This window comes from Ixodes scapularis, unplaced genomic scaffold (genome assembly GCF_016920785.2).
Source record: "Ixodes scapularis isolate PalLabHiFi unplaced genomic scaffold, ASM1692078v2 PGA_scaffold1__304_contigs__length_218370807, whole genome shotgun sequence".
In the NCBI taxonomy this organism is placed as follows: Eukaryota; Metazoa; Arthropoda; class Arachnida; order Ixodida; family Ixodidae; genus Ixodes; species Ixodes scapularis.
This window is the reverse complement of record NW_024609846.1, coordinates 117,602,644-117,627,432: the sequence shown is the minus strand read 5'-3', so window position 1 is coordinate 117,627,432 and position 24,789 is coordinate 117,602,644. Positions and strand designations below refer to the sequence as shown.

General features: G+C 49.8%; 6 non-coding genes and 1 pseudogene across 6 annotated transcripts; all 7 read left to right on the top strand.

Moving 5' to 3' along the window:
- Positions 1–5,138: 5,138 nt before the first annotated feature.
- Trnaq-cug lies at positions 5,139–5,210 on the top strand. Its single transcript has one exon. It is a non-coding gene; the product is annotated as a tRNA-Gln (tRNA).
- A 73-nt stretch (positions 5,211–5,283) lies between these two features.
- On the top strand, positions 5,284–5,355 carry Trnae-uuc. The gene has a single exon. It is a non-coding gene; the product is annotated as a tRNA-Glu (tRNA).
- A 6-nt stretch (positions 5,356–5,361) lies between these two features.
- On the top strand, positions 5,362–5,433 carry Trnaq-cug. The gene has a single exon. It is a non-coding gene; the product is annotated as a tRNA-Gln (tRNA).
- A 905-nt stretch (positions 5,434–6,338) lies between these two features.
- Trnae-uuc lies at positions 6,339–6,410 on the top strand. Its single transcript has one exon. It is a non-coding gene; the product is annotated as a tRNA-Glu (tRNA).
- A 4,708-nt stretch (positions 6,411–11,118) lies between these two features.
- On the top strand, positions 11,119–13,133 carry LOC120839203 (annotated as a pseudogene).
- A 5,637-nt stretch (positions 13,134–18,770) lies between these two features.
- Trnaq-cug lies at positions 18,771–18,842 on the top strand. Its single transcript has one exon. It is a non-coding gene; the product is annotated as a tRNA-Gln (tRNA).
- A 5,626-nt stretch (positions 18,843–24,468) lies between these two features.
- Positions 24,469–24,540, top strand: Trnaq-cug. The gene has a single exon. It is a non-coding gene; the product is annotated as a tRNA-Gln (tRNA).
- The last annotated feature ends 249 nt before the right edge of the window (positions 24,541–24,789 follow it).

Sequence of the window (24,789 nt, the reverse complement as noted above, 5' to 3'; positions counted from 1 at the left end):
TTCTGACGTTGTCTTTCCCGTACCTTTGTATAGAGCGTTGTATTGTGCAGGCCCAGGACAAGATGTCTTAAAGCGTGTTAAGAGAATGCTCGTTCCACCTGGGGCTAAGTCATTCTTTTTCAAATTACACACCGGCACCTTAACTGTAAAGACTTTGATGAAAGAAAAGGAAATGTTCGTCCCGTGTCAGCTTTAGAGTGTGGACGGTGCGTCCATCGCGGTTCTCGGTCCAGGAACAAGTGCCCGAGCTCTCACTAGCACGCGATTGTCACGAGGCTCGCGGCATCGGCTGCTTAGTCCACCTGCCGGTGGCGCCGGTACATAACACCTCTTCCCCCTCAGATGTAGCTCCCATAGCGTTCTGGAGGGTGCCTATTTCTTGGAGGTTGCTCCCTTCTTCCGCTTCCGGCGTCTGTCGTATGTTCCGGCGTCGTCTCGGAATTATCTTGAAAGGACGATCTCTCGGTAGGGTGATCCTGTTGAGAGTCCGAAACAGGAGCAGGAACAGACCACTCAGCCAATGGAGTCGATGTCGTAAATCGACGCCTTATTTGATCCACGTGGCGGCGGGTTGATCCAGTTGCTGTCTCTACCAGCCAGGAGCGAATTCCAAGTCTTTTGGTCAACTTCCCTTGGATCCACTTGGGGGTTCCTTTGAAGTTTAGGACATAGACTGCCTGTCCCTCTTGAAACATCCTAAACGGCGGTGTCTTTTCCATATCTCGTTCCTTGTGACTACTTTCTCGACGAGGAAGGAGTCTACTCATGTTAGTAGCAAGCTCCCTGTTGAACATCAAGAATGCTGGTGTTTTTCCTGTCGAGTTGCAAATTGAGTTGTGTTGTTTGTACAGGAATCGAGCAATTCTCATTGACAGCGATCCCGTTTTCTCTCTTGTCAAACTTTGCTTAAGTTCGTAAACCATGCGCTCGGCTTGGCCATTTGTCGCTGGATGGTACGGAGCGCTGGTCACAAACTTCACGCCATTCTTTTCATAAAAGTCTGTTATCTCCTTGGATACGAAGACGCTTCCGTTGTCGGAAACAATCTTGCGAGGCAGTCCAAAAGTTGCGAACATACCTCGGAGTTCTTTGATGACCGCTGCAGATGTGGCACTAGTCATGCTTCGCACTTCTAGCCACTTCGTGTAGGCATCTACAACGACAAGGAACATGTTTCCTTCCAGAGGGCCTGCAAAGTCCAAATGCAGCGTGTCCCAAGGAAGTGATGCGTGATCCCACGTAGGAAGCGGTGCCTTGCTTGGCATCCCCCTGGACTCTTGGCAGATGGGGCAGCTGCCAACAGCGTCCTCTATGTCGCGGTCGATGCCAGGCCACCACACATAGCTGCGTGCAGATGACTTCATGGCCACAATTCCCTTGTGTCCAGCATGCACTAAATTCATGGCTTCAGGACGTGCCAAGGCTGGTATGACCACCCGGGATCCCCATATGACACATCCTCTTTGAGTGGACATCTCTGCGCCTTTTTTTCTGTATGCGGTAAAGTCCTTCTCCGTGAGCTCATGAAGTTTGCCTTGCTGCACAGCCTCGTAGACGCGGGACAGAATCGGATCCGCGCATGTCATGGCTGCTATCTTCTCTGCTGTCAGCGGAGAACTTGTCAAAGCTTCAATCATCAGGACGTCTCCCGGTGAGCAAGGCTCGTCGTCACTGTCAGGTAGGGGCAGACGGCTTAGAACATCCGCGTTCTGGTGTCGTTTTCCAGGCCTGTACACGAGTTTGTAATCGTACGCCGACAGTTTGACGCACCATCGCCGCATTCGGGGTGACAAGACTTGTGGTACCGGCTTCTGCGGTCCCAAGATGCCAAGTAGTGGTTGGTGATCGGTGATAATAACGACACTTCGTCCGGCGATGTATTGGTGAAAGTGCATCGCCCCAAACACCACTGCTAATCCTTCTCGATCAAGCTGTGAGTAATTTTTCTCGGCATCCCCTAGAGTTCTTGACGCGAATGCGATTGGAGCTTCCCTGCCCTCGTGGTCGACCTGCGCAAGAACTGCGCCGACGCCATATGGTGAGGCATCACAGGACAGAAGCAGTGGTTTTGACTCATCGTAGTGAGCCAACGTTGTCTTGCGGAGTACCAACTCTTTCAACTTCCGGAAAGCGAGGGCATGGCGCTCTTCCCAGTGCCAAGGGACGTTCTTGGCTAGTAGTCTGTAGAGATCGCAGGCTACAGTCGCTCGGTTTTCTAAGAACCTGTCGTAGAATGCGAGCATTCCGAGGAACGACTGCAGCGTGGCTTTTGACGTAGGTTCTGGCAACTCCCTGAACGCCTTGATCTTGTCGTTGGTTGGATGAACACCAACCGCATCGATCGTGTGGCCCAGGTAAGTGACCTCAGGAACGCCAAATAGGCACTTCTCACGGTTTGCTCGCAGGCCAGCTTCTTGGAGTCTTGACAGGACAAGGTTCAGGCGCTGGGCGTGTTCCGCGGTTGTGGCACCGCTGACAATGATGTCGTCCAGATACACGCTGACACCGGATATTCCTGCAAGTGTTGTCTCCATGCATTTCTGGAAAATGGCTGGTGCTGCCGAGACGCCGAAAGGAAGTCGCTTGACACGATAAAGGCCCTTTATCGTGTTGATGGTAAGAACGTCAGCTGTGTTCTCGGTGACTCGTAACTGCTGGTATGCTTGAGCCAGGTCGATGGTGGAGAAAATTCTCCCTCCCCGCAGCTTTGCGAGCACCTCTGTCACTGTCGGCAGTGGATATGACGCTTTGAGCGTCACAGCGTTCACGGTGCTGCGGTAGTCACCACAAAGTCTGATGCTGCCGTTTTCCTTCCTTACTACTACAACGGGTGTTGCCCAATTCGAGTGCTGAGTCTGTTCAAGGATGCCTTGTTCCGTGAGACGTTGCAGCTCGGCTTCCACCGCTGGTTTGAGCGCGAATGGCACAGTGCGAGCTCGTAGAAACTTGGGTGACGCGTTGTCTTCCAGTTCTAGGCTGACCGCTGGTCCGTTGTAGCCGTTCAGGTTTCCGTCAAAAACTGACCCGTACCTTTCGATGGTGGCTGTCAGGCTGCCGTCCAACACCACCTGGTGCACGCCGCTGAGGCCAATTCCCAGGGCTGTGAACCAATTCCGCCCAAGAAGGTTACATCCGGGGTGCTTCATCACAAGAAGAGGCAAATTCACTTTCAGTTTCTTGAACTGGACCATGACGTGAATTGTTCCCAGAGATTCGATGCCTTCCCCAGACCAGGTACGCAGAGCGATGTTATCGTCTGTAAATTCCGGAGGGTTTCTTGGCCACGCTGCTCGGAAAGTTTGTTCGCTGATCAAAGAAAACGCCGCTCCCGAGTCCACCTCAAATCTGAGAGGAACACCCTGAACCTCCAGGCTTATCATAACCTTCTCTGCCGGCTCCCGCCGCGGTGTTACGGCGTACAAGTCACCCAGCGTGCCTGACGGTTCTGTAAAGGGGCCATGATTTTCCTGTGGTTCGAGTGCCTGTACGGAGTTTTGGCTGTTTTTCTTTCTCTTGAAGCAAGCTTTCGCGATGTGTCCCGTCTTTTTGCAGTACCGACACTGCGATGTTCGGAACTTGCAAGAACTAGGACTGTGGAGTTCTTCGCAGCGATAGCAGGGCGTGGACGATGGCGTCGTATTCTCCTGGCGACGATGCGCCGGACGCGTTTTTTCCGCTTTGTTTATTTCTTGAAAATCTGCTTTTATTTGCCGCTGGTGGTCCTTGGCGCTCTCGGCTCGTACGGCAATGTCGAACGCCTTGAGAAACGTAAGGTCCCGCTCCGCAAATAGCCGCTGCTGGAGATTTTCATTTTGAAGACCGCAAACAAAACGATCGCGCAACATTATGTCCATGGGTAACATCGTCGCGTTGCTGGAAACCGCTGTTGTGACCGTGCTGACCGTGCCGTCGGCTGCCCCAGCAGCTAGTGCTGAGACGGGAAGGCTAGCTGTGCTAGTCGTCGGAGTCACTTGAACGTTCCCAAAATTGCAGTCTGCTGCAAGTTTCTTAAGAGCAGCGACGTAAGCGGTCACTGACTCTTCGGGCTGCTGATCTCGCCGTTGGAACTTGCAACGGCTGAACAGTTCTGCCGGCCGGGGATCAAAATGTGCTTGGAGCAAATTCACGATCTCCTCGAAAGTCAACTCACTTGGAGACCTGGGAGCCACCAATGCCTTGACCGTTTCAAATGTGGAGGGACCACACAGAGTTAGCAGAACGGCCCGTTTCTTGGTGCCATCCCTGATGCCGTTGGCCTCGAAGTAGTAGATGAGCCGCTCCGCCCAAGATGACCACCCCTTTCCCGAGAACGCTTCCATGGTGCCGTGAGTCGCCATCTTCTCAAAGCCGCAGGTTCGTTTCTCTCACTCGTCGCCAATTGATAAATACAAGCTTTACTGTCAGCTTTAGAGTGTGGACGGTGCGTCCATCGCGGTTCTCGGTCCAGGAACAAGTGCCCGAGCTCTCACTAGCACGCGATTGTCACGAGGCTCGCGGCATCGGCTGCTTAGTCCACCTGCCGGTGGCGCCGGTACATAACAGGCGACCACTGTTTTTTGTGTCAAAAGCCCGAGACAATTGAGCATGTATTCCTGGAGTGCTGGGATGGTGTCTTTTTCTGGGACGTCCTCCAACGCACCCTCAAAAAAGATTTTCCGTTAGACATGCATGGTATTAGATACCTACCAGTTGACAACAAGGACGGCGTGCCCTTCGACATGATCATGTTACTGGGCCTGCATAGTATTTGGAGGTCACGGATGGCTACGCGCCATGCCGACATTGACGCGCGCGAGGCTCGGGAATATTTCAGCGAGAGTATTGCCTCGATTGTTGAAGTGTACAAGGCTCAGAGCTAAGTGCCAGAGTGGATTCAACAACTGGAAGCAGTTAGGAATTTAAAAAGATTTTAACTTGTACTACTAGCTGAACTAACTTGTAACTACTAACGTGTACTACTAGCTACTAGTAGTTTTTTAGCACTGCCAATTTTGCTGTTTTTGTCCTCAGACTTGTATATATTGACTTGTAAAAAACGGCAATAAAGAAAAAAAAAAAAAAAAGGCGTGGTCTAGCGGCTAGGCTACCTGGCCTTCACCCAGGAGGTCCGGGTTCGATTCCCGGCGTCGGAAGGGCTGGGTCTCATGGTGTAACGGTTAGCACTCTGGACTCTGAATCCAGCAATCCGAGCTCAAATCTCGGTGAGACCTCTTTTTTATGACGGCATTTGAGCCATTTGGTGCCGATTCAGATATAAAACAAATGTCTTTCTGGTGTTCCCGTTCCGGCGTGGTCTAGCGGCTAGGCTACCTGGCCTTCACCCAGGAGGTCCGGGTTCGATTCCCGGCGTCGGAAGGGCTGGGTCTCATGGTGTAACGGTTAGCACTCTGGACTCTGAATCCAGCAATCCGAGTTCAAATCTCGGTGAGACCTCTTTTTAGAGCGCAGCTCTTAGGCGCCCGTTTCCGGCTTGAGCGGCGTCGCCGTCGGCGAAACCGCGGGGATGCATTATGGGTTAATTTCCCCGCTAAATCTAGCGGAAAAAAATTTCCCCGCTAAATCTAGCGGAAAACATTTCCCCGCTAAATCTAGCGGAAAAATTTCCCCGCTAAATCTGGCGGAAACATTTTCCCGCTAAATCTATCGGAAAAATTTTCTCCGCTGAATCTAGCGGAAAAAATTCCCCGCTCAATCTAGTGGAAAAAATTTCCCCGCTAAATCTAGCGGAAAAAATTTCTCTGCTAGACCTAGCGGAAAACGTTCCCCGCTAAATCTAGCGGAAAAAGTTCCCCGCTAAATCTAGCGGAAAAATTTCCCGCTAAATCTAGCGGAAAAAATTTCCCCGCTAAATCTAGCGGAAAAAATTTCCCCGCTAAATCTAGCGGAAAAATTTCCCGGCTAAATCTAGCGGAAAAAATTTCCCCGCTAAATCTAGCGGAAAAATTTCCCCGCTAAATCTAGCGGAAAAATTTCCCCGCTAAATGTACCGGAAAAAATTTCCCCGCTAAATCTAGCGGAAAATTTTGGTCACGTGACCTGGGGAGTCACGTGACACCTCGAGGTCACGTAACCCCCTCCCGAGGTCACGTGACCTCTAAGGGGGGCACGTGACTGCCCGTAGGTGACCCCACCAACGTCACGTGCCCTCGGTGGTCGTCACGTGACCCCTCCCCCCCGAGAACACGTGACCCTCAGTGCCCTTCCCTCCTCCTCCTCAAGAGCTGCGCTCCAATTCGGCGTTACAGGGAGTTGTAAACGACTTTCTCTTTTTTACGAGTTCATTTCAGCTATTTGGTGCCGATTCGGATATAAAGCAAATGTCTCTCTGGTGTTCCCGTTCCGGCGTGGTCTAGCGGCTAGGATACCTGGCCTTCACCCAGGAGGCCCGGGTTCGATTCCCGGCGTCGGAAGGGCTGGGTCATGGTGTAACGGTTAGCAGTCTGGACTCTGAATCCAGCAATCCGAGTTCAAATCTCGGTGAGACCTCTTTTTTACGAGTTCATTTCAGCTATTTGGTGCCGATTCGGATATAAAGCAAATGTCTTTCTGGTGTTCCCGTTCCGGCGTGGTCTAGCGGCTGGACTTCCGGCTGCCGAGCGCGACGGACGTCTTATCATGAGCTCCGTCGGAGTGGCGATAACTGCTTGCAGCCAGGAAACAACGCCCACCAGGAATACAGGATGCTTCTGCTCACGCTGCCAACAGGTCGGTCTTCTTTTAACTTCGCCGACGCACTGAAGTCGGCCATCAACCTCAAGGACATTGCCGGGTTTGGTGCTTACCAATATAATCACGTCTGGATACTCACTCTACACAACATGTTGGCGAAGGAAAAAATGGTGAAAGTGCGGCATCTCGTGATCAAGGGAAAAACGTGCGTCGTCATCGACCCCAACACCAGGGAGAAGACCTTCAAGGTACACTGGCTGCCTACGAACGTTCCGGATGAAGCAGTCGTGCAAGCGTTCACCAGTTACGGCAAAGTGAAGGAAGTCGCGAGGGACAAATGGCGCCGACCTGGTTTTGAAGAAATAGAGACAACGACCAGAACCGTGTGGGATTCTAGTTTACCCCAAAGTCCTCAGTGAGGCAAATACCAGCTCCGTAACTCATCGGTTGCAAAAGGTGGGTTTCGACTTACCTTGCTGATTGCTGTGAGGCAAAACCCCCTCCGTAGTCCGCTGCTATGGCGGCTACGGCCGGGTCCGTCCGTTGGTTGCCGCTAGGCTCCGGTGGACGGGAGACCACACCAAACACAGGGATACCGTAGAAACGTGTTTATTGGCCTTAGCCACACGCTTTGCGCCCGGAGGCGGAACAAAAGAGAAATGAGGTTGGCGCTGCCTTAATTGGCAGGATCACCAGGAGAAGGGTCCGCGCTGCCGTAACTGGCAGGATCACGGAAAAGGGGGAGCAGTAAAATAACGATGAATGCTCCGTCGAGCGTAGCCCCCCCTAACCAAGAGCCCCGGCCACAGGTGGGTGGCCGGCTTATGTAGCCTGCGGGAAATAGACGCGCCCGGGGAGGCCGGTAGAAGGTCACTCGAAAACAGGACGCGTCCATAATCACTCCCAAGGGTGTGCCGATGGCGCGTTCACCCAAACTGGGCAAGGGAGAGCCGGCCCCTTCGGGGAATTCGGCCTCGTGGTTCCTTGTATCCGGGAGGCCGACGCCATTGGTGACGACGACTCCCACGGCCTGCTTGAAGCTAGGCCTAGATAGGGATAAAGGGAACCCTATGGTTCCCACAACCGTTACGATCGAACTAAAGGAAGGCAACACGGTGGATTCCATCCCCCACCAAGTCACCGTCATGAGAGGCCCTGCGTTGGTGTCAGTTCCGGGTCGGCCACCATTGTGTCTCCGATGCCGGACGGTTGGACATTTGCGGAAACAATGCCGGACGCCATGGTGCAAAGTGTGCCGCACGTTCGGGCACGAGGAGGACGACTGCGTCCAGAGCTACGCCTCCAGAACGAGAATGGCAGTTCAAGAGGACGAGTTCGAGCACTACATGGATCAGGGCGACATGGACGAGACGGGCATCTCTGGCGGCCCCGAGAATTCGGGGACTCCGGCAGGTCAGGAGGCTTCAATCAACGCATCCTCTGTGGCCACGCACCCACATTCCCAACAGCAACCGGAGCAGCAGCTGGAGCGACAGGCTCCACTCCAGGACGACCGCGCCACGCCTCACTCTGAACAAGCCGTCCTGCAAACGCAGCCGGAGCCTCAGGCTCCGATACCGGTCGACGACAAGATGGAGCTCGGGGAGGCCTCGAGCAGCGAAACGACCATCAAGCGCAAGGTGAAGGAAACCGTGCGAAACAACGCAGCCGACCAACGCTACACCATCGTGAGTGGCAAGCGATGGAAAAAAACGGACACTGTTCCATCTTCCTTTAAGCCGGTCGAAGCCGAAGCGTCGTCTCTTGACAACGCATCTGCCCTGAACACCACGTGATCCCAAACCAGGACTTCCCAGAAATACATCAACCGGTAGGAAAAATTGTCTGATTTGTTTGCTAGCTCACACTCTACGAAGGCTTATTGTGCACCCCGGGCAGGCGGGATGTGCTATCCCACAACTTAATCATGACAGTCGTTGGTACGCTTAATGTAGTAAGTCTCGTCGCTTCCATGCGGAGGCAATGGCTTTTAGATTTGTTGCTAGAAAAGCGGATCGATTTAGCCTGTGTCCAAGAAACTAAATTTGAAACAAGGGAGCAAGAAGAAAGCACGTGTGCATTTTTCAAGAGACATTATCAGGTTTTTGTTTCGCACTCGAGCGGAAAAAGCGACGGATGCGCGGTGTTCGTTTGCAGGAAACATTTCTTAAGAGTATGCACTGATATAAGACATGACGATTGCGGCAGAATCAGCTATGTCGACTGCATTTCAGCGAACACTTTGATAAGGGTGATATGCTTGTACGCGCCAAACAACATGAGCGAGCGGAAAAGTTTTTTTGAGCTGATTAACTCGGTAGTTGATACGCCAGCGAAGGTCATTCTAGCCGGGGATTTCAATTGTGCTGACAGTTCCGAAGATCGCTTTCTTAGGCGGGCACAGGCAGATAATAGTGTGAAAGTTCTGCGTTCGGTTTTAAAGGAAAACAATCTAATAGATGTTATTGAACTTGCGCGTTCTAACAACACGCAACGCTACACCCACTGGCAGAGTGATTCCAGCGCGCGCTTGGACAGAATTTATATATCGGACGAATTTGAATTCAAAGACGCCCGCTACGATGTTTCACCTGTTCCTTTCTCAGACCACGGCTTAGTAACTTTTGAGTGGAGGGCTGGCACAAGCCATCTTTCAACTCCGCATACTAGCGGGCACTGGAAGATAAACGAAAGCCTCCTTGAAGATGACGAGTTTTCAGCCATCATAAAAGAAAAACTGCGGTTAGCAGCCGAAAACTCAGTTTTTGATGCTGTAAGCTGGGAGATTTTGAAGGCGGAAGTGAAAAGTGAAGCCATGTCATATGGGGAAAGAAAGGCCAGGGAAAAAAATTTAAAGAAAAAAGAACTGTTGCATAATTTAAAAACTCTCATTGCGGCAGACGACTCATTTCCTAGAAATTTTATAGAAGACATAAAAGCCATAAAATGCGGGCTTTTGACTCTGATGAAAGAAAGGTACATGGGAGCTGTGGTGAGGAGCCGGGAAAAACTGGTCGAGCGAGATGAACAACCTTCAAAGCTTTTTCAGTTCTTTGAGAAGCAAAGAATCAAGTGCAACACTATCCGGCAGATAAGAGACGAAAACAGACAGAGCTTTTCCACGCAGGAGGAAATCGCAGACGTGTTTTACGAGGAATATGTTCGAACGTTTCAAAAGAAAGACGCCTGCGATGGCCGTCTTGCGGAAAGCATGCTACAGCAGCTTCAAAAGGAAGTAAGCGAAGAAGTACGCGAACGTACTAACACTGAAATTGTGGAAAGCGAAATTCGGTGGGCAATCCGGAAAATGCCGTCAAACAAGTCACCCGGGCCCGATGGCATAGGTTCGGCATTTTATAAGAAGTTTCTAGACCAGTTGGCCCCTCTCCTACAGAAAGTGTTCGAAGATATATTCAAAAGAAAGCTCTTACCACCCACCATGCGCCAGTCCCTTGTGGTTCTCACTCCCAAACCGCATTCCGGCAATGACATACCTTCAGTAAGCAATTTTAGGCCAATAAGTCTCTTGTGTACAGACTATAAAGTTTTGACGAGAACCTTAGCTCGAAGGCTGGAGAGAGGTATTGCGGAAGTAGTCGGAGATCACCAGACCTATGCGATCAAGTCGCGGTCAATTGCGCACAACCTCCACGCCATGCGAACAGTATGCGAAGCGGCAGAAGCGTTCAACACGCCCCTTGCGGTCCTTCAAGTTGACCTGAGTCGTACTTTCGACCGGGTGGACCATGAATTCTTGTTCAGAATCCTAAAACGCATCAACGTAGGCGACGTTCTTTCCGATTGGGTGCGTCTGTGCTACAACGACATATCCACCAAGATATTAGTAAATGGAAAAAAAACGGGAAAGATCAGTTTACAATCGTCTGTCAGGCAGGGGTGCCCGCTGTCCCCACTGCTATTTGCGCTGTACTTGGAGCCACTGTGCAAGGCTATCAAAATGGATGAAGGAATTCGAGGGCTTCAACTGCCAACCAACTAAAAATTCTGGCATTCGCAGACGATATTTCTATTATTTTTTTTCCGATGAGAACGAGCTTTTGGGGGGCTTTGGACATAATTCGAGAGTTCTGTGCCGTATCGGGAGCTCGTCTTAACCTAGCCAAATCTACAGGTACGTGGCTGGGTAACTGGATCTGCAAGCCTTCAAGTGTGTTAGGGATGAAGTGGTCGTCCTCCCTGGAAAAGTACCTTGGCGTGCCGCTCACGTTGACGGCTCCTAGCCATGAAACGTGGTCGGTCAAACTTCAGAAGCTGAGAGCGCCGCTCCTGCCATGGCGCACGAGACAAATCCATCTCATCCAGAGAAGCTTTGTGTGTAACACTGTTCCCTTTCCTAGTTTGATGTACGCGGCCCAGGCTATTCCAATCGACGCCAGCACGGTGTCCAAGGCCCATCGGCTCTTCGCAACATTTGTTTGGCAGTCGCCAATGGAGAAAACGAGGCGCACAAATCTCTTTCTTAGCCTTCAGGCTGGAAGATTCGCCTTGGTGCACGCGGCCTTCAAAGTAAACATAAGTCGGTTCCTTTTGTTTAGAGACTCGGGTGATGCGATCACGCGGTGGTCATTCCAGAGCCTTGGGAGTGCGCACCTTAGCCAGTGGGTGGTTGCAGACATGTACAAATTACTCCAAAATGTAGTTAAGTTACTGAGTATCGACGCCAAAAGCAATTGGAGTAGAGTAGAAATTACGCATTCGTAATAGTAATTGAGTAAACTACTAACTACTGTAAAAAGTAGCGAATTCCTTTGTAGTTACTTTCGAAGTTACTTTTTTATATTTTTGTGGTAGCAAAATGAACAGCAGTTCTGATCAATGAAAAACTCTGCGAGCCTAAAATAAATACAGTCTATTTATGGCTTGCGTTTTCGCCAAAATAGTTTATTGGCTCGCAAAAGGAATTGACTTTCAAAGTTCTTGATAGGAGAGTTTTCCTCTTTTCCTTCTAAAGACGTCCCCAGCCAAGCTAAATAGACGTTCCACCGACGGGCTGGATGGAACGGCAGCGTTGAATTTGAGAAACAGGCTGTGCACGGTCGGGTAAGCGAGTGTCGGTATCTTAGGTGTCCATGACGAAACATGTGAGGTTTGCCTCGGGTAGAGGGTATTTTATAACAAACTTTCCTCCTTTTTTCTTTTTTCTTTGTCAAGTTGAGATTGTTATATTCCGACGGCGTTCTGAGAGTACGCTGAGCGAGTGCACCAGACAGTCAAGGGTTCAAGTCTCGCGCCCCGACGATGAGATCATCCGGACGACTGCGCGTCCCGTTGTAGTGCTAGTGCTACGCTACTGAAAAAAGAAATGTTTTGGTTTAACAGAAGATGAACCGAAGTATACTTTGCCGCTGACGCCGGGCCTAACAAACGGATCTCCCAAGAGTAACTCGCAATCCTCGCCGGCGACTACAATATTCTGACACGTCTGAATCGTTTTTAACAAAGAGGAGGTCTCCCAGGCATGGATGCTCGAAAGGACGCGAAGGATTACGTGAACAAGCATCGTCGCTCGTATAAAGTTGCAGCGGGAAGCGGGAACGTGCTCCTATGAACGGATTATCCGTACCAGGGTTTGTGCGCGGGGGGGTCCGGCTTTGCAAAGGCGTATGCGCTGACGACAAGGCGACCATGGGAACAGGCGCCCAGCTGCGAGGTCATTCCAGTGGCGCCTCCTGTGGAACGTACCGCTTGAGTCAGAACTCACTAAAGACAGACAACACGTCCAAGGACGCCTTCCCGAACAAGGGGGCCCCTTGTTAGGGAATGCCACTTCATCTGCCGGCGTCTTACACATGTCTGTGCTCAAACTTTCGTGATGGGCAAAATTAGCACTATAAAATTTCGAAAGTAGTTAGTAATTTGAGTAGAAGTTACCCGAAAAAAGTAGTTAAATTAAACTACTAAATACCCAAATCAAGTTGTAATTAAAAGTTACCAAGTTACTCGAAAAAGTAGTTAAACTACAGTAGTTTGAGTAGAGTAGTTGAACTACGTCCAAGTCTGGGTGGTTGGCACATCGGAGCAACCGAAAGCAGCTAAATGCCTACGGTTCTACAAAGAAATTGCGGAGGCAATCAAATTCTTTGAATCGAGGTACTCGTGGGAGTATCTCCAGCAAGTTAAAAAGAAAAAAACTCTATTGGGACACAGTCAGCAGCATGTTTCCTGCTCCTTTGTACAGAAATGGACTCGAATCATCAGCTGGAAAAGACGTCCTCGGGCGATTGAGCAGCCTCCCTGTTTCTCCCAAAACCAAGAACTTCTTCATTCGTTTTCACACAGAAACCCTGCCAGTGAAAACTTGGTTAGAAAACAAGGGCTTCTACCTTCCAATCGGAACAAACTGCAGTTTCTGTGGTGAGCGGGAAACGCTCCTTCATGTGTTTCTGGATTGTAAGGGCGCCTTCTGTTTCTGGGCGGATTTTCGCTATATTTTTTTAATGTAACTTTGAGCCAAGCTGGGAATCGCTCAAGTTTTTGTACTTTGTTGAGGAACGGAGAGTGGAATTTGAGTCGTTGGTTGCGATGGCCCTTCACGCGCTTTGGTTGTGCCGGACATTACATGTGGAGGCAGCGCCTGTGCGGAAAACCGCGTGGCAGTTGTTTCGGGAGGGAGCAGAGTGGACACTGAGCGCAGTTAGTACAGTACCAGACGATGTGAACCACGCCTGGCTCCAGATAAAACAACAAATTAAAAAAAGCGTCGTTGCCCGCAACGCACAGCCGCCCTGGAAAGAAAGATTATAGAAAGAGGGTGGGACCAAGTGTTCTGTTTGTTTGTTTGTTTGTTTGTTGGTTTTTGTTTTCTCTTTGTCGGCTCGAAATTTTTCGTGTATTCTTTTAGTAGTGTGCATGCCTAGTAGTGTATGCAATCACTGACCTGGCCATGTGGCCGGTATGTACCAAATGTGTACTTCTATAATAAAAAAAAAGTGGCTAGGAAAAAAAAAAAGAAAAAGTCTAGTGGCTAGGATACCTGGCCTTCACTCAGGAGGCCCGGGTTCGATTCCCGGCGTCGGAAGGGCTGGGTCTCATGGTGTAACGGTTAGCACTCTGGACTCTGAACCCAGCAATCCGAGTTCAAATCTCGGTGAAACCTCTTTTTTATGACGGCATTTGCTGAGCTATTTGGTGGCGCTGCGGATATAAAACAAATGTCTTTCAGGTGTTCTCGTTCCGGCGTGGTCTAGTGGCTAGGTTTCCACTGCCGGTCGCGATAGCGGACGGACGTGATATGGATCGCTCCTTGCAAGCGGTGGCGGCCGTGCCCGGCCGCGGTGATAACAGGTCTTTTGCTGCTAAGGAATATCGTATGCAGTTGCCGATACTGCCCACCGGTGATGCTGCAAAGCTCGGCGTCGTTTTGCACGCTGACCTCGACGGGCGCCCGTACAAGATTGAAGACTTCAGGCAGCCGTTGCAACAGGTGGGCGTTTTGTCAGACGTGGCGGGTCTGGGCGCCTACCAGATGAGCCACGTCTGGCTGCTTAAACTGAAAACTCCGGAAGCGAAAGCAAAGCTTTTGGAAGCAGGGAGTCTTCAGGTGAAAGGTTTGACGTGCCAGCTCGTCGACCCGAACCGGAGGGAGCTTCGCGTTAAGCTTCACTGGGTCTCGTTCGACGCGCCGGTGGACTCTATTCGGCGCGCCTCCGAACCATTTGGGACCGTCAAGGAAGTCGCGAGGGAAAAGTGGAAGGTGGATGGTTTCGTCGACGTTGAGTCCACGACCCTCGTCGTGAGGATCACCCTCAACGAGGGAGTCTCGCTGGAGAGCCTGCCGCACCAACGCCGTCTCTGCGGTGGAAACGTCTTGGTCGTGGTGCCCGGGCGTGCGGCGAAATGTCTCCGGTGCCGTCGCACTGGGCATATCCGCCGCGACTGCAGGGCACCCTGGTGTGCTGAGTGCCGCGGTTTCGGACACGAGCCCAAGGACTGCGTCAAGACGTACGCCCGTGCAGCCAGCGGCAGTACCAATGCGGAGTCCACGGAGCTTCTGATGGACGAAGAAGAGGCGGAACAAGCGGCTGCACCGGCGACGCTGACAGTACCTCAAGGGCAGCCCGACTCGGAGGAAGCCAAGGGAGGCCCTAGCGAGACGGAGACCGCCGCTTCTCAGACGGAGCCATCGCCCAAGACGGCTCCCGAAGGAACCAGTGGTGCTTCGGCGAGGGATGGAATGGCGACTCCGGAAGCACCAGTGGATGCCGTCCAAGGAAGGGAGCCCGCGGTCGCCAAGGGTGGCGACGACGACCACGTTATGGTCGTCGAAACCACTACAGTGAAGCGTCGTCTGGATGATGCGCCGTCCAGGGGTGGGGAAGGACAGCTGAGACGCCTCGAGCGTGAGTGGTGCGGGAAGGTGGGACGGTTCAAGAGCCGGCCCGCGTCTCCTGTACGCCACAAGGAGTAGCCACAGTGAGTCGTCTCGGCACGTTGCTGCCTGCTTCACACTGTAAGCACCGTGCTCCCCGCCTGGTCTTTCTCTAGCCCTTCTTTATGTTTCAAAGACCTTTGAGAGTAGGCACTTTAAACGTGCGAGGTTTAAACGCGAGGCGTAGGCAATGCCAAGTGAGCCGTTTGTTTATTGAGAAAGACCTCGACGTAATTGCCGTGCAAGAGTCGAAGATAGAGAGCGAAGACCGGACGGAGAGCATGGTGCGGCTCTTTGAGTCACGTTACGATGTATGCGTCAGTCACGCTGTGGCAACGTCGGGGGGATGCCTTTTATTTATCAGGAAGTCTCTTGGGTCTGTGACCAGAGTTGTTAGTTGCGAGTCTGGTCGCCTGGTCCTGTGCGATTTGACCATTTCAAGTAAACTGTTTCGTATTTTGTGAGTTTACGCCCCTAATAAGGCGGAAGAAAGATTAGTATTTTTTGAAAACATTTTCGAGTTCGTCCAAACCGATAGACTTGTCATTTTGTTAGGGGACTTCAACTGCGTTTGCGAGCCGCGTGACCGATCAAACAGCACGCAGTATAGAGATACGAGTACCATTTTTCTAAGCGATATGGTCCAGAAGTGTGAATTGGAAGACGTAGGTCAGTGTGCGTCAAGTCCTACCTGCCTGTTTTTTACTCACTTCCAAGGTGCTGGTCACGCACGGTTGGATAGAGCTTATGTTTCTTTGGAACTCGTCAGGTCCTGTAAAACGTATGCTGTGGACCCAGTGTCTTTCAGCGACCACTGTCTTGTTTCTTTTACATTGGGCTCTTCAAAGGAAAAAGCCAATAATTTCAGTTGGGATCTGTGGAAATTAAATTCGAAGCTTTTACAAGACGATAATTTTGCGAGTGAGGTGCGTAAAAGTCTCGAACAACTAGATAAAGTAAAAGAAGGAAAAAGTGTCAGGGCGAAATGGGAACAGTTAGAACAAGAAGTTAAGATGAGCGCCATTGAAAGATCTGTTGCCTTAAAACATGGGGAAAGAAAAGAAATTACGGAGCTAAAGGGGCTGCTACAAGATTTGCTTAACGCGGAGAGTATATCACCCGGGCTGTTTTCTGATGACATCAGTAATTTAAAGAAACGCCTTGAGGCCCTTGATACCGAACGTTATCAAGGGACCATGATTCGAGCACGTTTACAGCGTTTATCACGGGGGGAGTTACCCACGAAAAGAGCCCTGGGGTTAGAAAAGAGATACGCTAGCAAGAATGAAATAAGCGAGATACAGTATCAAGGGTCTTTGACGAGTGAAAGACAAGTCATCGTGCGTGCTTTTGTTGAGTATTACAAAGGGATTTTCAGTTATCGTGCTTCAAAGATAGCAGAGTTCCAAACGTCCTTTTTGCCGTTAATGCTGAAACTCGATGATGAAGCAAGAGAAAGGTTAGAACAACCAGTAGAGCTGTGGGAGATTGAAAAAGCGATAGATAATTTAAAGCCTGGAAAGTCGCCCGGTCCAGATGGTTTAGGAGGGGATTTTTACAAAACGTTTAAAGATCAAGTTGCACCTTTATTGCAACGCGTTTTCGCTGAGGCGTACGACCTTGGTTGTTTGCCTCCTTCCTTTTTGTGTACGCATACGATTTTTATTCCAAAGAGCGAGGACCCCGAGCGACTCCGTTCTGTTGGAGCGTATAGACCGATAACGCTCACCAACGTTGATTATAAAATTTTCATGAAGGTATTGGCTGAACGCCTACAAATGGTTATTAACGTCATCGTCGGTTCGCACCAAACTTGCGGCATTAGAGGCCGAAGTATTGTAACAAATGTGCACGTCGCGCGCAGTATTCTAGAGTGCTGTGACGCCATGCACCGTAGGGTCGCGGTGCTACAAGTGGATTTAGAAAAAGCGTTTGACCGTGTGTCGCGCGAGATTCTTTTTTCGATTTTAGAACACGTTAATGTAGGGTCTCTCTTATACAACGGCATCCGTATGGCGTATAAGAACTGCGCCACCAGTCTCGTAGTGAATAAATCTGTTAGTGAGCGCATTCCCCTACTTTCTTCCGTGCGGCAGGGATGTCCGCTTTCACCGCTACTTTTTTGTGCCTTTCTGGAGCCTTTTTGTTTGAGCATCATTCATAGCAGTCAGATACGTGGGTTTAGACTACAGGAAACTGAGGTCCGTCTTTTGTCCTACGCGGACAATGTAGCGATTTTTTGTGTTGACCACGAAAGCGTGAGCAAGGCTGTACAGTTAACAGAACTATTTTGTGAACAGACGTGTAGTGCAGTCAACTGGCAGAAGTGTATTGGTTTTTGGCACGGTGACTGGCCCTCAGCACCCGCTATTTTTGACCGTATTGTCTGGTCCGACACGCCGGCGCGTTACCTTGGAGTACCCTTAGATCAGTACCGCGTCAATGATCAGTACTGGAGGGATGAGACTGAAGTTCTGCGTGCAAAGGCCGAGAAATGGGGGGGAAAAGGTTTATCTGTTTTTGCGCGGGCAATTTGCAATTTGTTTCTGGCTGCAAAAAATCTGGTATGTGTTGCAGGTTTTGTATTGTTCACGTATTAACATTCAGCGGATCCATCGTGTTTTCGCCGTTTTTATCTGGAGCTCGGCCTGGGAACGAACCAGCCGCACAAATCTTTTTCGTAGGGTCAAAGCTGGTGGTATAGGTCTTTCGCACCTGTTTATAAGACAACTGGTTAGCAGGTTGATGTTTCTTAGAGACCAGCAAGACCCTTTTTTGCGTACAGTTATTCAGACGCGGCTGCTCAGTGCCCTGCCAGATTTTGTGGTGGCGACGAATGTAGACATCTGCCCTGGTTTACGCGGATACTTGAAAGAGGTTGTGGGTGCGTATTGGTTTTTAACAGCACGTTTTTCTTTGCAGTATTTGTCCGGTGTGTCGCGTAAACGGTTGTCGAGAGACCTGATGGATGCGCTTTTCCCCATGCCTTTGTTTCGTTTGTTGTACAGTGCAGGCCCAGGGCAAGATGTTTTAAAGCGCGTTAAAAGAATGCTGGTTCCCGCCTACACCAAGACTTTTTTCTTTAAGTTACACCGCGAAACACTCCCCGTTAAAGCTTGGTTATCTGAGAAACGTATACCGGTCCCATGGTCCGATAACTGTTTTTTGTGTAAAAAGCGAGAAACTATTGAACACGTCTTCATCGACTGTTGGGACGCGGTTTTCTTTTGGGACGTCCTTCAGAGGACTCTCAAAAAGGACCTTCCAATAACGCCTCAGGGAATTAGGTTCTTACCCACAGAAAGAGCGGACGATGTGCCGTATGACATGATAATGCTCCTTGGCCTGCACAGTATATGGCGGTGCCGTATGGCTGTACGCCACGCAGATGTTGATGTACGCCCTGTTCGCAAGTATTTCGTTGAAAATATCTGTTTTCTGATTGAAGTGTACAAGGCGCGGGAACCACGACCCGATTGGTTGCCTGCTCTTGAGGGGCTGACTACCCTAAGAGACTTTTAGCATTTCTGACACCAGCCGAGCTGACTGATGTCCTCGTTTTTATCTCTGTTGTTTTAAGTACGGAGTGATGGTGAATGTCACTGTCCTGTTCCAGGCAATAAAAAAAAAAAAAAAAGGCGTGGTTTAGTGGCTAGGATACCTGGCTTTCACCCAGGAGGCCCGGGTTCGATTCCCGGCGTCGGAAGGGCTGGGTCTGATGGTGTAACGGTTAGCACTCTGGACTCTGAATCCAGCAATCCGAGTTCAAATCTCGGTGAGACCTCTTTTTTATGAGCTCATTTGAGCTATTTGATGCCGATGCGGATATAAAACAAATCATTTCGTCGTTTGCCCTGAGACTGGGTTTTTTTTAGAAGAGCAGAAGTAGCAGAAAAGTTTTAAGTTTTATAGTTTTAAGTGTTTTTTTTTAGTCATCTTGAAAGGCTTCTTTGGTGTGTATTGTCTGTGGTGTGTATTGGAGGGTATTGTCTGTTTTCTATAATTTTGGAGGTGACCGGATTTGAGTGGGATGTTGTTGTGGGCTGTTGTCCCTTTTATTGTGAGGACACGAAAGAGTTGCTTGAAGTCTTTGTGAGGCATATCTTTTGCTAGAACCTTTTCACTTGGAAACGTTGGGAGTGTCCGCTTCTTTTGTGATAGAGTGGAACCTGTAAAGTCACGGTGCAGAGGACAAGTCGTATGTGATTGGTTGATGACGACGAGAACGAACTATATAGGAGGAGGTTGTTGAAATAAACTTGTAGCTGAGTTTGAGACCTGTCTGTTTTTTCTGTTACTTCTGCTCTTCTAAAAACCCCCCAGTCTCAGGGTAAACGACAAAATGGTTGACTTCCACCAGCTAGCCTGTACTTTGACTCTTTTCTCATAAAACAAATGTCTTTCAGGTGTTCTCGTTCCGGCGTGGTCTAGTGGATTCCACTTCCGGCAGCCGAAACGAACGGACGTGTGTATCATAAGCTCCGTAGGAGCGGTGACAGCGGCCGCGTCTGGCCGTGGTACTTCTGCTAATTCTGCCATTGGAAACCCTGACGAGTACAAAATTATTTTGCCTCCCCTGCCGAACGGATACATCGCCATGAACTGTGTGATTCTGCACTGTGACGTAAAGGGCCGGCCATACCGGATTCAAGACTTCCGCGACGAACTGCTGCGGCTGCAACTACTGAAAGATCTCGTGTCGGCGGGACCGCACCAGATGAACCATGTCTGGATGCTAGGGCTGGCTTCGCTTGCAGCAAAGCAGAGGTTAGTGGACGCTAAAGAACTAACCGTAAAAGGGGGGCGGTGCCTCGTAATGGACCCTGCCAACGTGGAAGTCAGGCTCAAGCTGCACTGGGTGCCCTATGACGTGCCGAGCTGTCACGTAAAAAAGGAGATTGAACGGTACGGCAAAGTGACTGATGTAACGCGAGACCTCTTCAGGGAAAAGGGTTTCGAGGCGGTCGTGTCAAACACCCCAACGGTACGCCTGACTCTAAAGGACGGTTGTACCGTGGACAGCCTCCCCCACGAAATTCGCCTAGAAGGCTGCAAGGTCCTCGTCGTTGTGCCAGGACGGGCCCCACTGTGCCTTAGGTGCAGGCGTACGGGCCACATCCGGCGAGATTGCCGCGCCCCTCGCTGTACGGACTGCCACCGGTACGGCCACGCAGCAGAAGACTACGTCAAAACCTACGCGTCTATCGCCCGTGACCGCAAGTCGGAGGACAACACCGACTACGTCATGAACGACGCGGAGGCAGAGGAAGCCGTCGGAGGGTCATCGCCCGTCACCCTGCCATCGACGGAGCCTAGTGGTACGCCCACGCCCAACGACGACGGTAACCCTGACGCAGCTTCCTTCGTGCGCAACCCCGAGGAGAAATCCGAAGCGCAAGTCACGCCCAGCGACGACACTAAGGAGCGCCTGCCCCATGAGCCAGCAATTTCCGGATGCGGTCCATCGGCAACGAAGCCCAGCCATCCCGGTGGGCAAAACAGCGAGGCCGGAGTGGGAGAGTGCCAGGACACAGACATGGACTCCACTCTCAAGCGACCGAGGGACCCTGCGCCAGCACCAGCTGCAACCGTCGGAATGGCCGCCAGCGGGTTGCCTGTGCCAGGAATCAAGAAGTTTCGCTTCGTGGCGAAGCCGCGTGTCCCGCCGGACGATCGTCGCAGGAAGGACTCCCTGTGAGTCTTTTCGGGCCTAAACGTCAGTGCAAGTGTCAACCGTATTTTTGTTTCCATTGGCATTTTCTTGCGCGAGCGCCTTTTTTTTTTGCGAGCCTATTTTGTTCTCCGTCTAGCCTCCCTTTCAACCGTTCATGAACCTTGAACGATCTTTACGGGTGGGCACTTTAAACGTGCGCGGCTTTTGTGCCAGGCGTCGCCAATACCAGGTAAACCGTTTGTTTATCGAGATTGACCTGGATATAGTCGCGGTTCAGGAGACGAAGATGGAAAGTGAGGCCCAGACGGAGAACATGGTACGGCTTTTTGAAGCGAGGTATGACGTGTGCGTCAGCCACGCTAGGGGGACGTCGGAGGGTTGTCTTTTATTTCTAAAGAAATCTATCGGGACCATCGAACAAGTCGTTAGTTGTGATTCGGGGCGCTTTGTCTTGTGCGATTTTATTATTTCCAACTACAAATTTCGCGTGGTGTGCATCTATGCCCCTACTAAGACGGAGGAACGTTTTTTTTTTTTTTTCGAGCTTATTGAAAAGTACGTTCAAACTGATCGATTAGTTATATTATTGGGCGATTTTAATTGTGTGTGCGCACCGCAGGATAGGTCGAATAGCCTGAGGTTTCAGGACGCGAGCACCGTGTTTTTGTGCGAAATACTTCAGCGGTTCGATTTAGAAGACGTTGCGCACTGCGCGTCCCGCGGTAGGGGTTTAAAGTACACGCATTTCCAGGGTGCAAGTCATGCACGCTTGGATAGAGCGTATGTCTCACTCGACCTTGTAAGAACGTGCAAGCAATACGCCGTTGATCACGTGTCGTTCAAGTATCATTGCCTTGTTTCTTTTTTAATTTGTTCCTCCAAAGATACGCCTAAAAAGTTCACGTGGGACTTGTGAAAATTTAATTGCAAACTCCTTGAAGACGAGCTTTTTGTACAAGCAGTCCGGAAAAATCTTGAAGATTCAGCGAGCGCAAAAGGGCAGGGATTTGGAGTAAAATGGGAATTCTTTAAACAGGAAATAAAATTGACTTCCATCGAGCGCTCCAGCTTATTGAAGCATAACGAAAAGAAAGAAACGCGCGAGTTAAACTGCCTGCTTCAAAGATTGATGCTGGAAGAATGCCTATCGCCAGGTTCTTTTTCGGATGAAATTATCAGTATCAAAAAGCGCCTCGAAATTCTCGATACTGAAGAATACAAGGGGACTATGCTGCGAGCGCGATGGAACCGGTTATCGCTTGGGGAGCTACCCACGAAAAGGGCGATAGGCGCGGAAAGAAAGTATGCGAGTCAAAATGAAATCACGGAAATTTTGTATCAGGGGTTCTGACGAGCGATAACGTGAACATACAACGCGCGTTTGTTGAGTACTATAAAGAATTGTTCAGCTATCGTGAGCCCAAAAAAAAACGGGTTTCGGAGTTCTTATTTGCCGTTAATGCCGAAGCTGGCAGACGAACTAAAAGAAAAGTTACAACAACCTATAATGTTGTGGGAAGTAGAAAAAGCTATCGACAACTTGAAACCGGGAAAGTCACCCGGCCCTGATGGTTTAGGAGCAGAATTTTACAAAGCTTTCAAAGACCAGCTTGCCCCGTTTTTGCACTATGTGTTTACAGAAGCGTGTACTCTTAATGTTTTGCCCCCGTCGTTTTTGTGCACACACACGATTTTTATTCCCAATACTGAAGACCGCTTGAAACTCCGTTCTGTTGGTTCTTACCGCCCTATTACACTGACCAATGTAGACTACAAGATTTTCATGAAAGTGTTAGCGGAACGATTACAAAGTGTCATTAGCATTATCGTCGGCCCGCACCAGACGTGTGGTATAAAGGGAAGGAGTATTTTAACGAACGTGCACGTTGCACGAAGTATTTTGGAATGTTGCGACGCTATGGAAAAAAGAGTGGCGATGTTACAAGTCGACCTGGAAAAAGCCTTTGACCGGGTGTCCCATCAAGTCCTTTTTGCTATTTTAGATCATGTAAATGTAGGGGCAGTTTTGTGTGATGGTATACGTATGGCTTACAAAAATTGCGCCACTCGACTTGTGGTGAACAAATGTGTGACTGAACGCGTTCCTCTCCTTTCTTCCGTGAGACAAGGCTGTCCGATTTCGCCCTTGCTTTTTTGTATTTTTCTCGAACCGTTTTGTTTAAGCGTTATTCATAGTAGTTGTATTCGAGGTTTTAAGTTACAAACTTGTGAAGTCGGCATCTTGTCATATGCGGATGACGTGGCAGTTTTTTGTAGCGACAAAGAGAGTGTAAAGAAAGCCGTAGAGTTGACAGAAACGTTTTGCGACCATACGTGCAGTTCTGTTAACTTTGAAAAGTGTGTGGGTCTTTGGCACGGCGATTGGCCTTCCACGCCGACTGTTTATGAACGCATTACGTGGGCGGATTCGCCGTCTCGGTATCTTGGGGTACCATTGAATCACTATCGCAACACTGACGAATACTGGCGCGATGAGACTGAGGCTTTGCGCGCGAAGGCGAACAAGTGGGGAGGCCAGGGTTTATCAATCTTCGCGCGTGCATCTGTGTGTAACACATTTCTTGCTGCGAAGATTTGGTACGTGTTGCAGGTGTTGCATTGTTCACGTATTAACGTTCACCGCATTCATCGTGTATTTGCCGTTTTTATTTGGAGCTCGGTATGGGAGAGGACGAGCCGAACGAATCTTTTCCGAAGGGTGAGTGTTGGCGGTCTGGGACTTTCCCATTTGTTTGTAAGACAGCTGGTTAACAGATTTTTTTTTTCTTCGAGACCAGAAAGATCCTTTCTTATGCACGGCCATTCAAGCGAGGCTGCGCAGCGCTCTTCCTGAGTTCATTGTGTCGTCTGGCATAGACATCAGTGGTCCTGTACGAGGCTATATAAAAGAGGTCGTTGGTGCTTATCAGTTTTTAACAACACGCCTTTCTTTGGAATACTTGTGCGGTGTCTCGCGGAAACGGTTGACAAACGACATTATTGATTTAATTTTTCCCACTCCTTTGTATCGTATGTTTTTCAGTGAAGGCCCAGGGCAGGACGTATTAAAACGTGTAAAAAGAATGGTCATTCCCGCCTCAACCAAAACTTTTTTTTTACAAGCTGCACAGCCAAACCTTACCTGTCAAAGCATGGCTAGCCGAAAAGGGAGTGCCTATTGCGTGGACCGATAACTGCATATTATGCAAAAACCAGGAAACAATCGAACATGTATTTATAGACTGCTGGGATGCAGTGTTTTTCTGGGACGTATTGCAAAGAACGCTCAAAAAGGACATGCCTCTTACGCCGCATGGAATTCGTTTTTTACCTGTTAAAGGGGACGAGGGCGTACCTCTAGACATGGTCATGCTGCTGGGCCTTCACAGTTTGTGGCGGTGTCGCATGGCCGTGCGCCATGCAGACGTCGATCTGCGTCCTGTGCACAAGTATTTTGCAGAGCAAATGTGCTTTATGAAGGAAGTGTATAAGGCCCAACAACCTTGGCCTGAATGGTTGCCACTTCTTGAGGGGCTTGCTAACCTCAAAGAATTTTAACATTTTTGCGTCAGCCAGGTGAGCTGATGTTTTTTAACCTCTTATTTTGAGTGTATGTTATTGCATTGTCCCTGTCAAAATCAAGCAATAAAGAAAAAAAAAAGGCGTGGTCTAGTGGCTAGGATACCTGGCTTTCACCCAGGAGGCCCGGGTTTGATTCCCGGCGCCGGAAGGGCTGGGTCTCATGGTGTAACGATTAGCACTCTGGACTCTGAATCCAGCAATCCGAGTTCAAATCTCGGTGAGACCTCTTTTTTATGATGGCATTTGAGCCATTTGGTGGCGCTGCGGATATAAAACAAATCATTTCGTCGTTTACCCTGAGACTGGTTTTTTTTTTTTTTTTTTTGTAGAAGAGCAGAAGTAACAGAAAAGTTTCAAGTTTTACAGTTTTAAGTGTTTTTTTTAGTCATCTTGAAAGGCACTTTTTTATGAGCTCATTTGAGCTATTTGGTGGCGCTGCGGGTATAAAACAAATGTCTTTCAGGTGTTCCCGTTC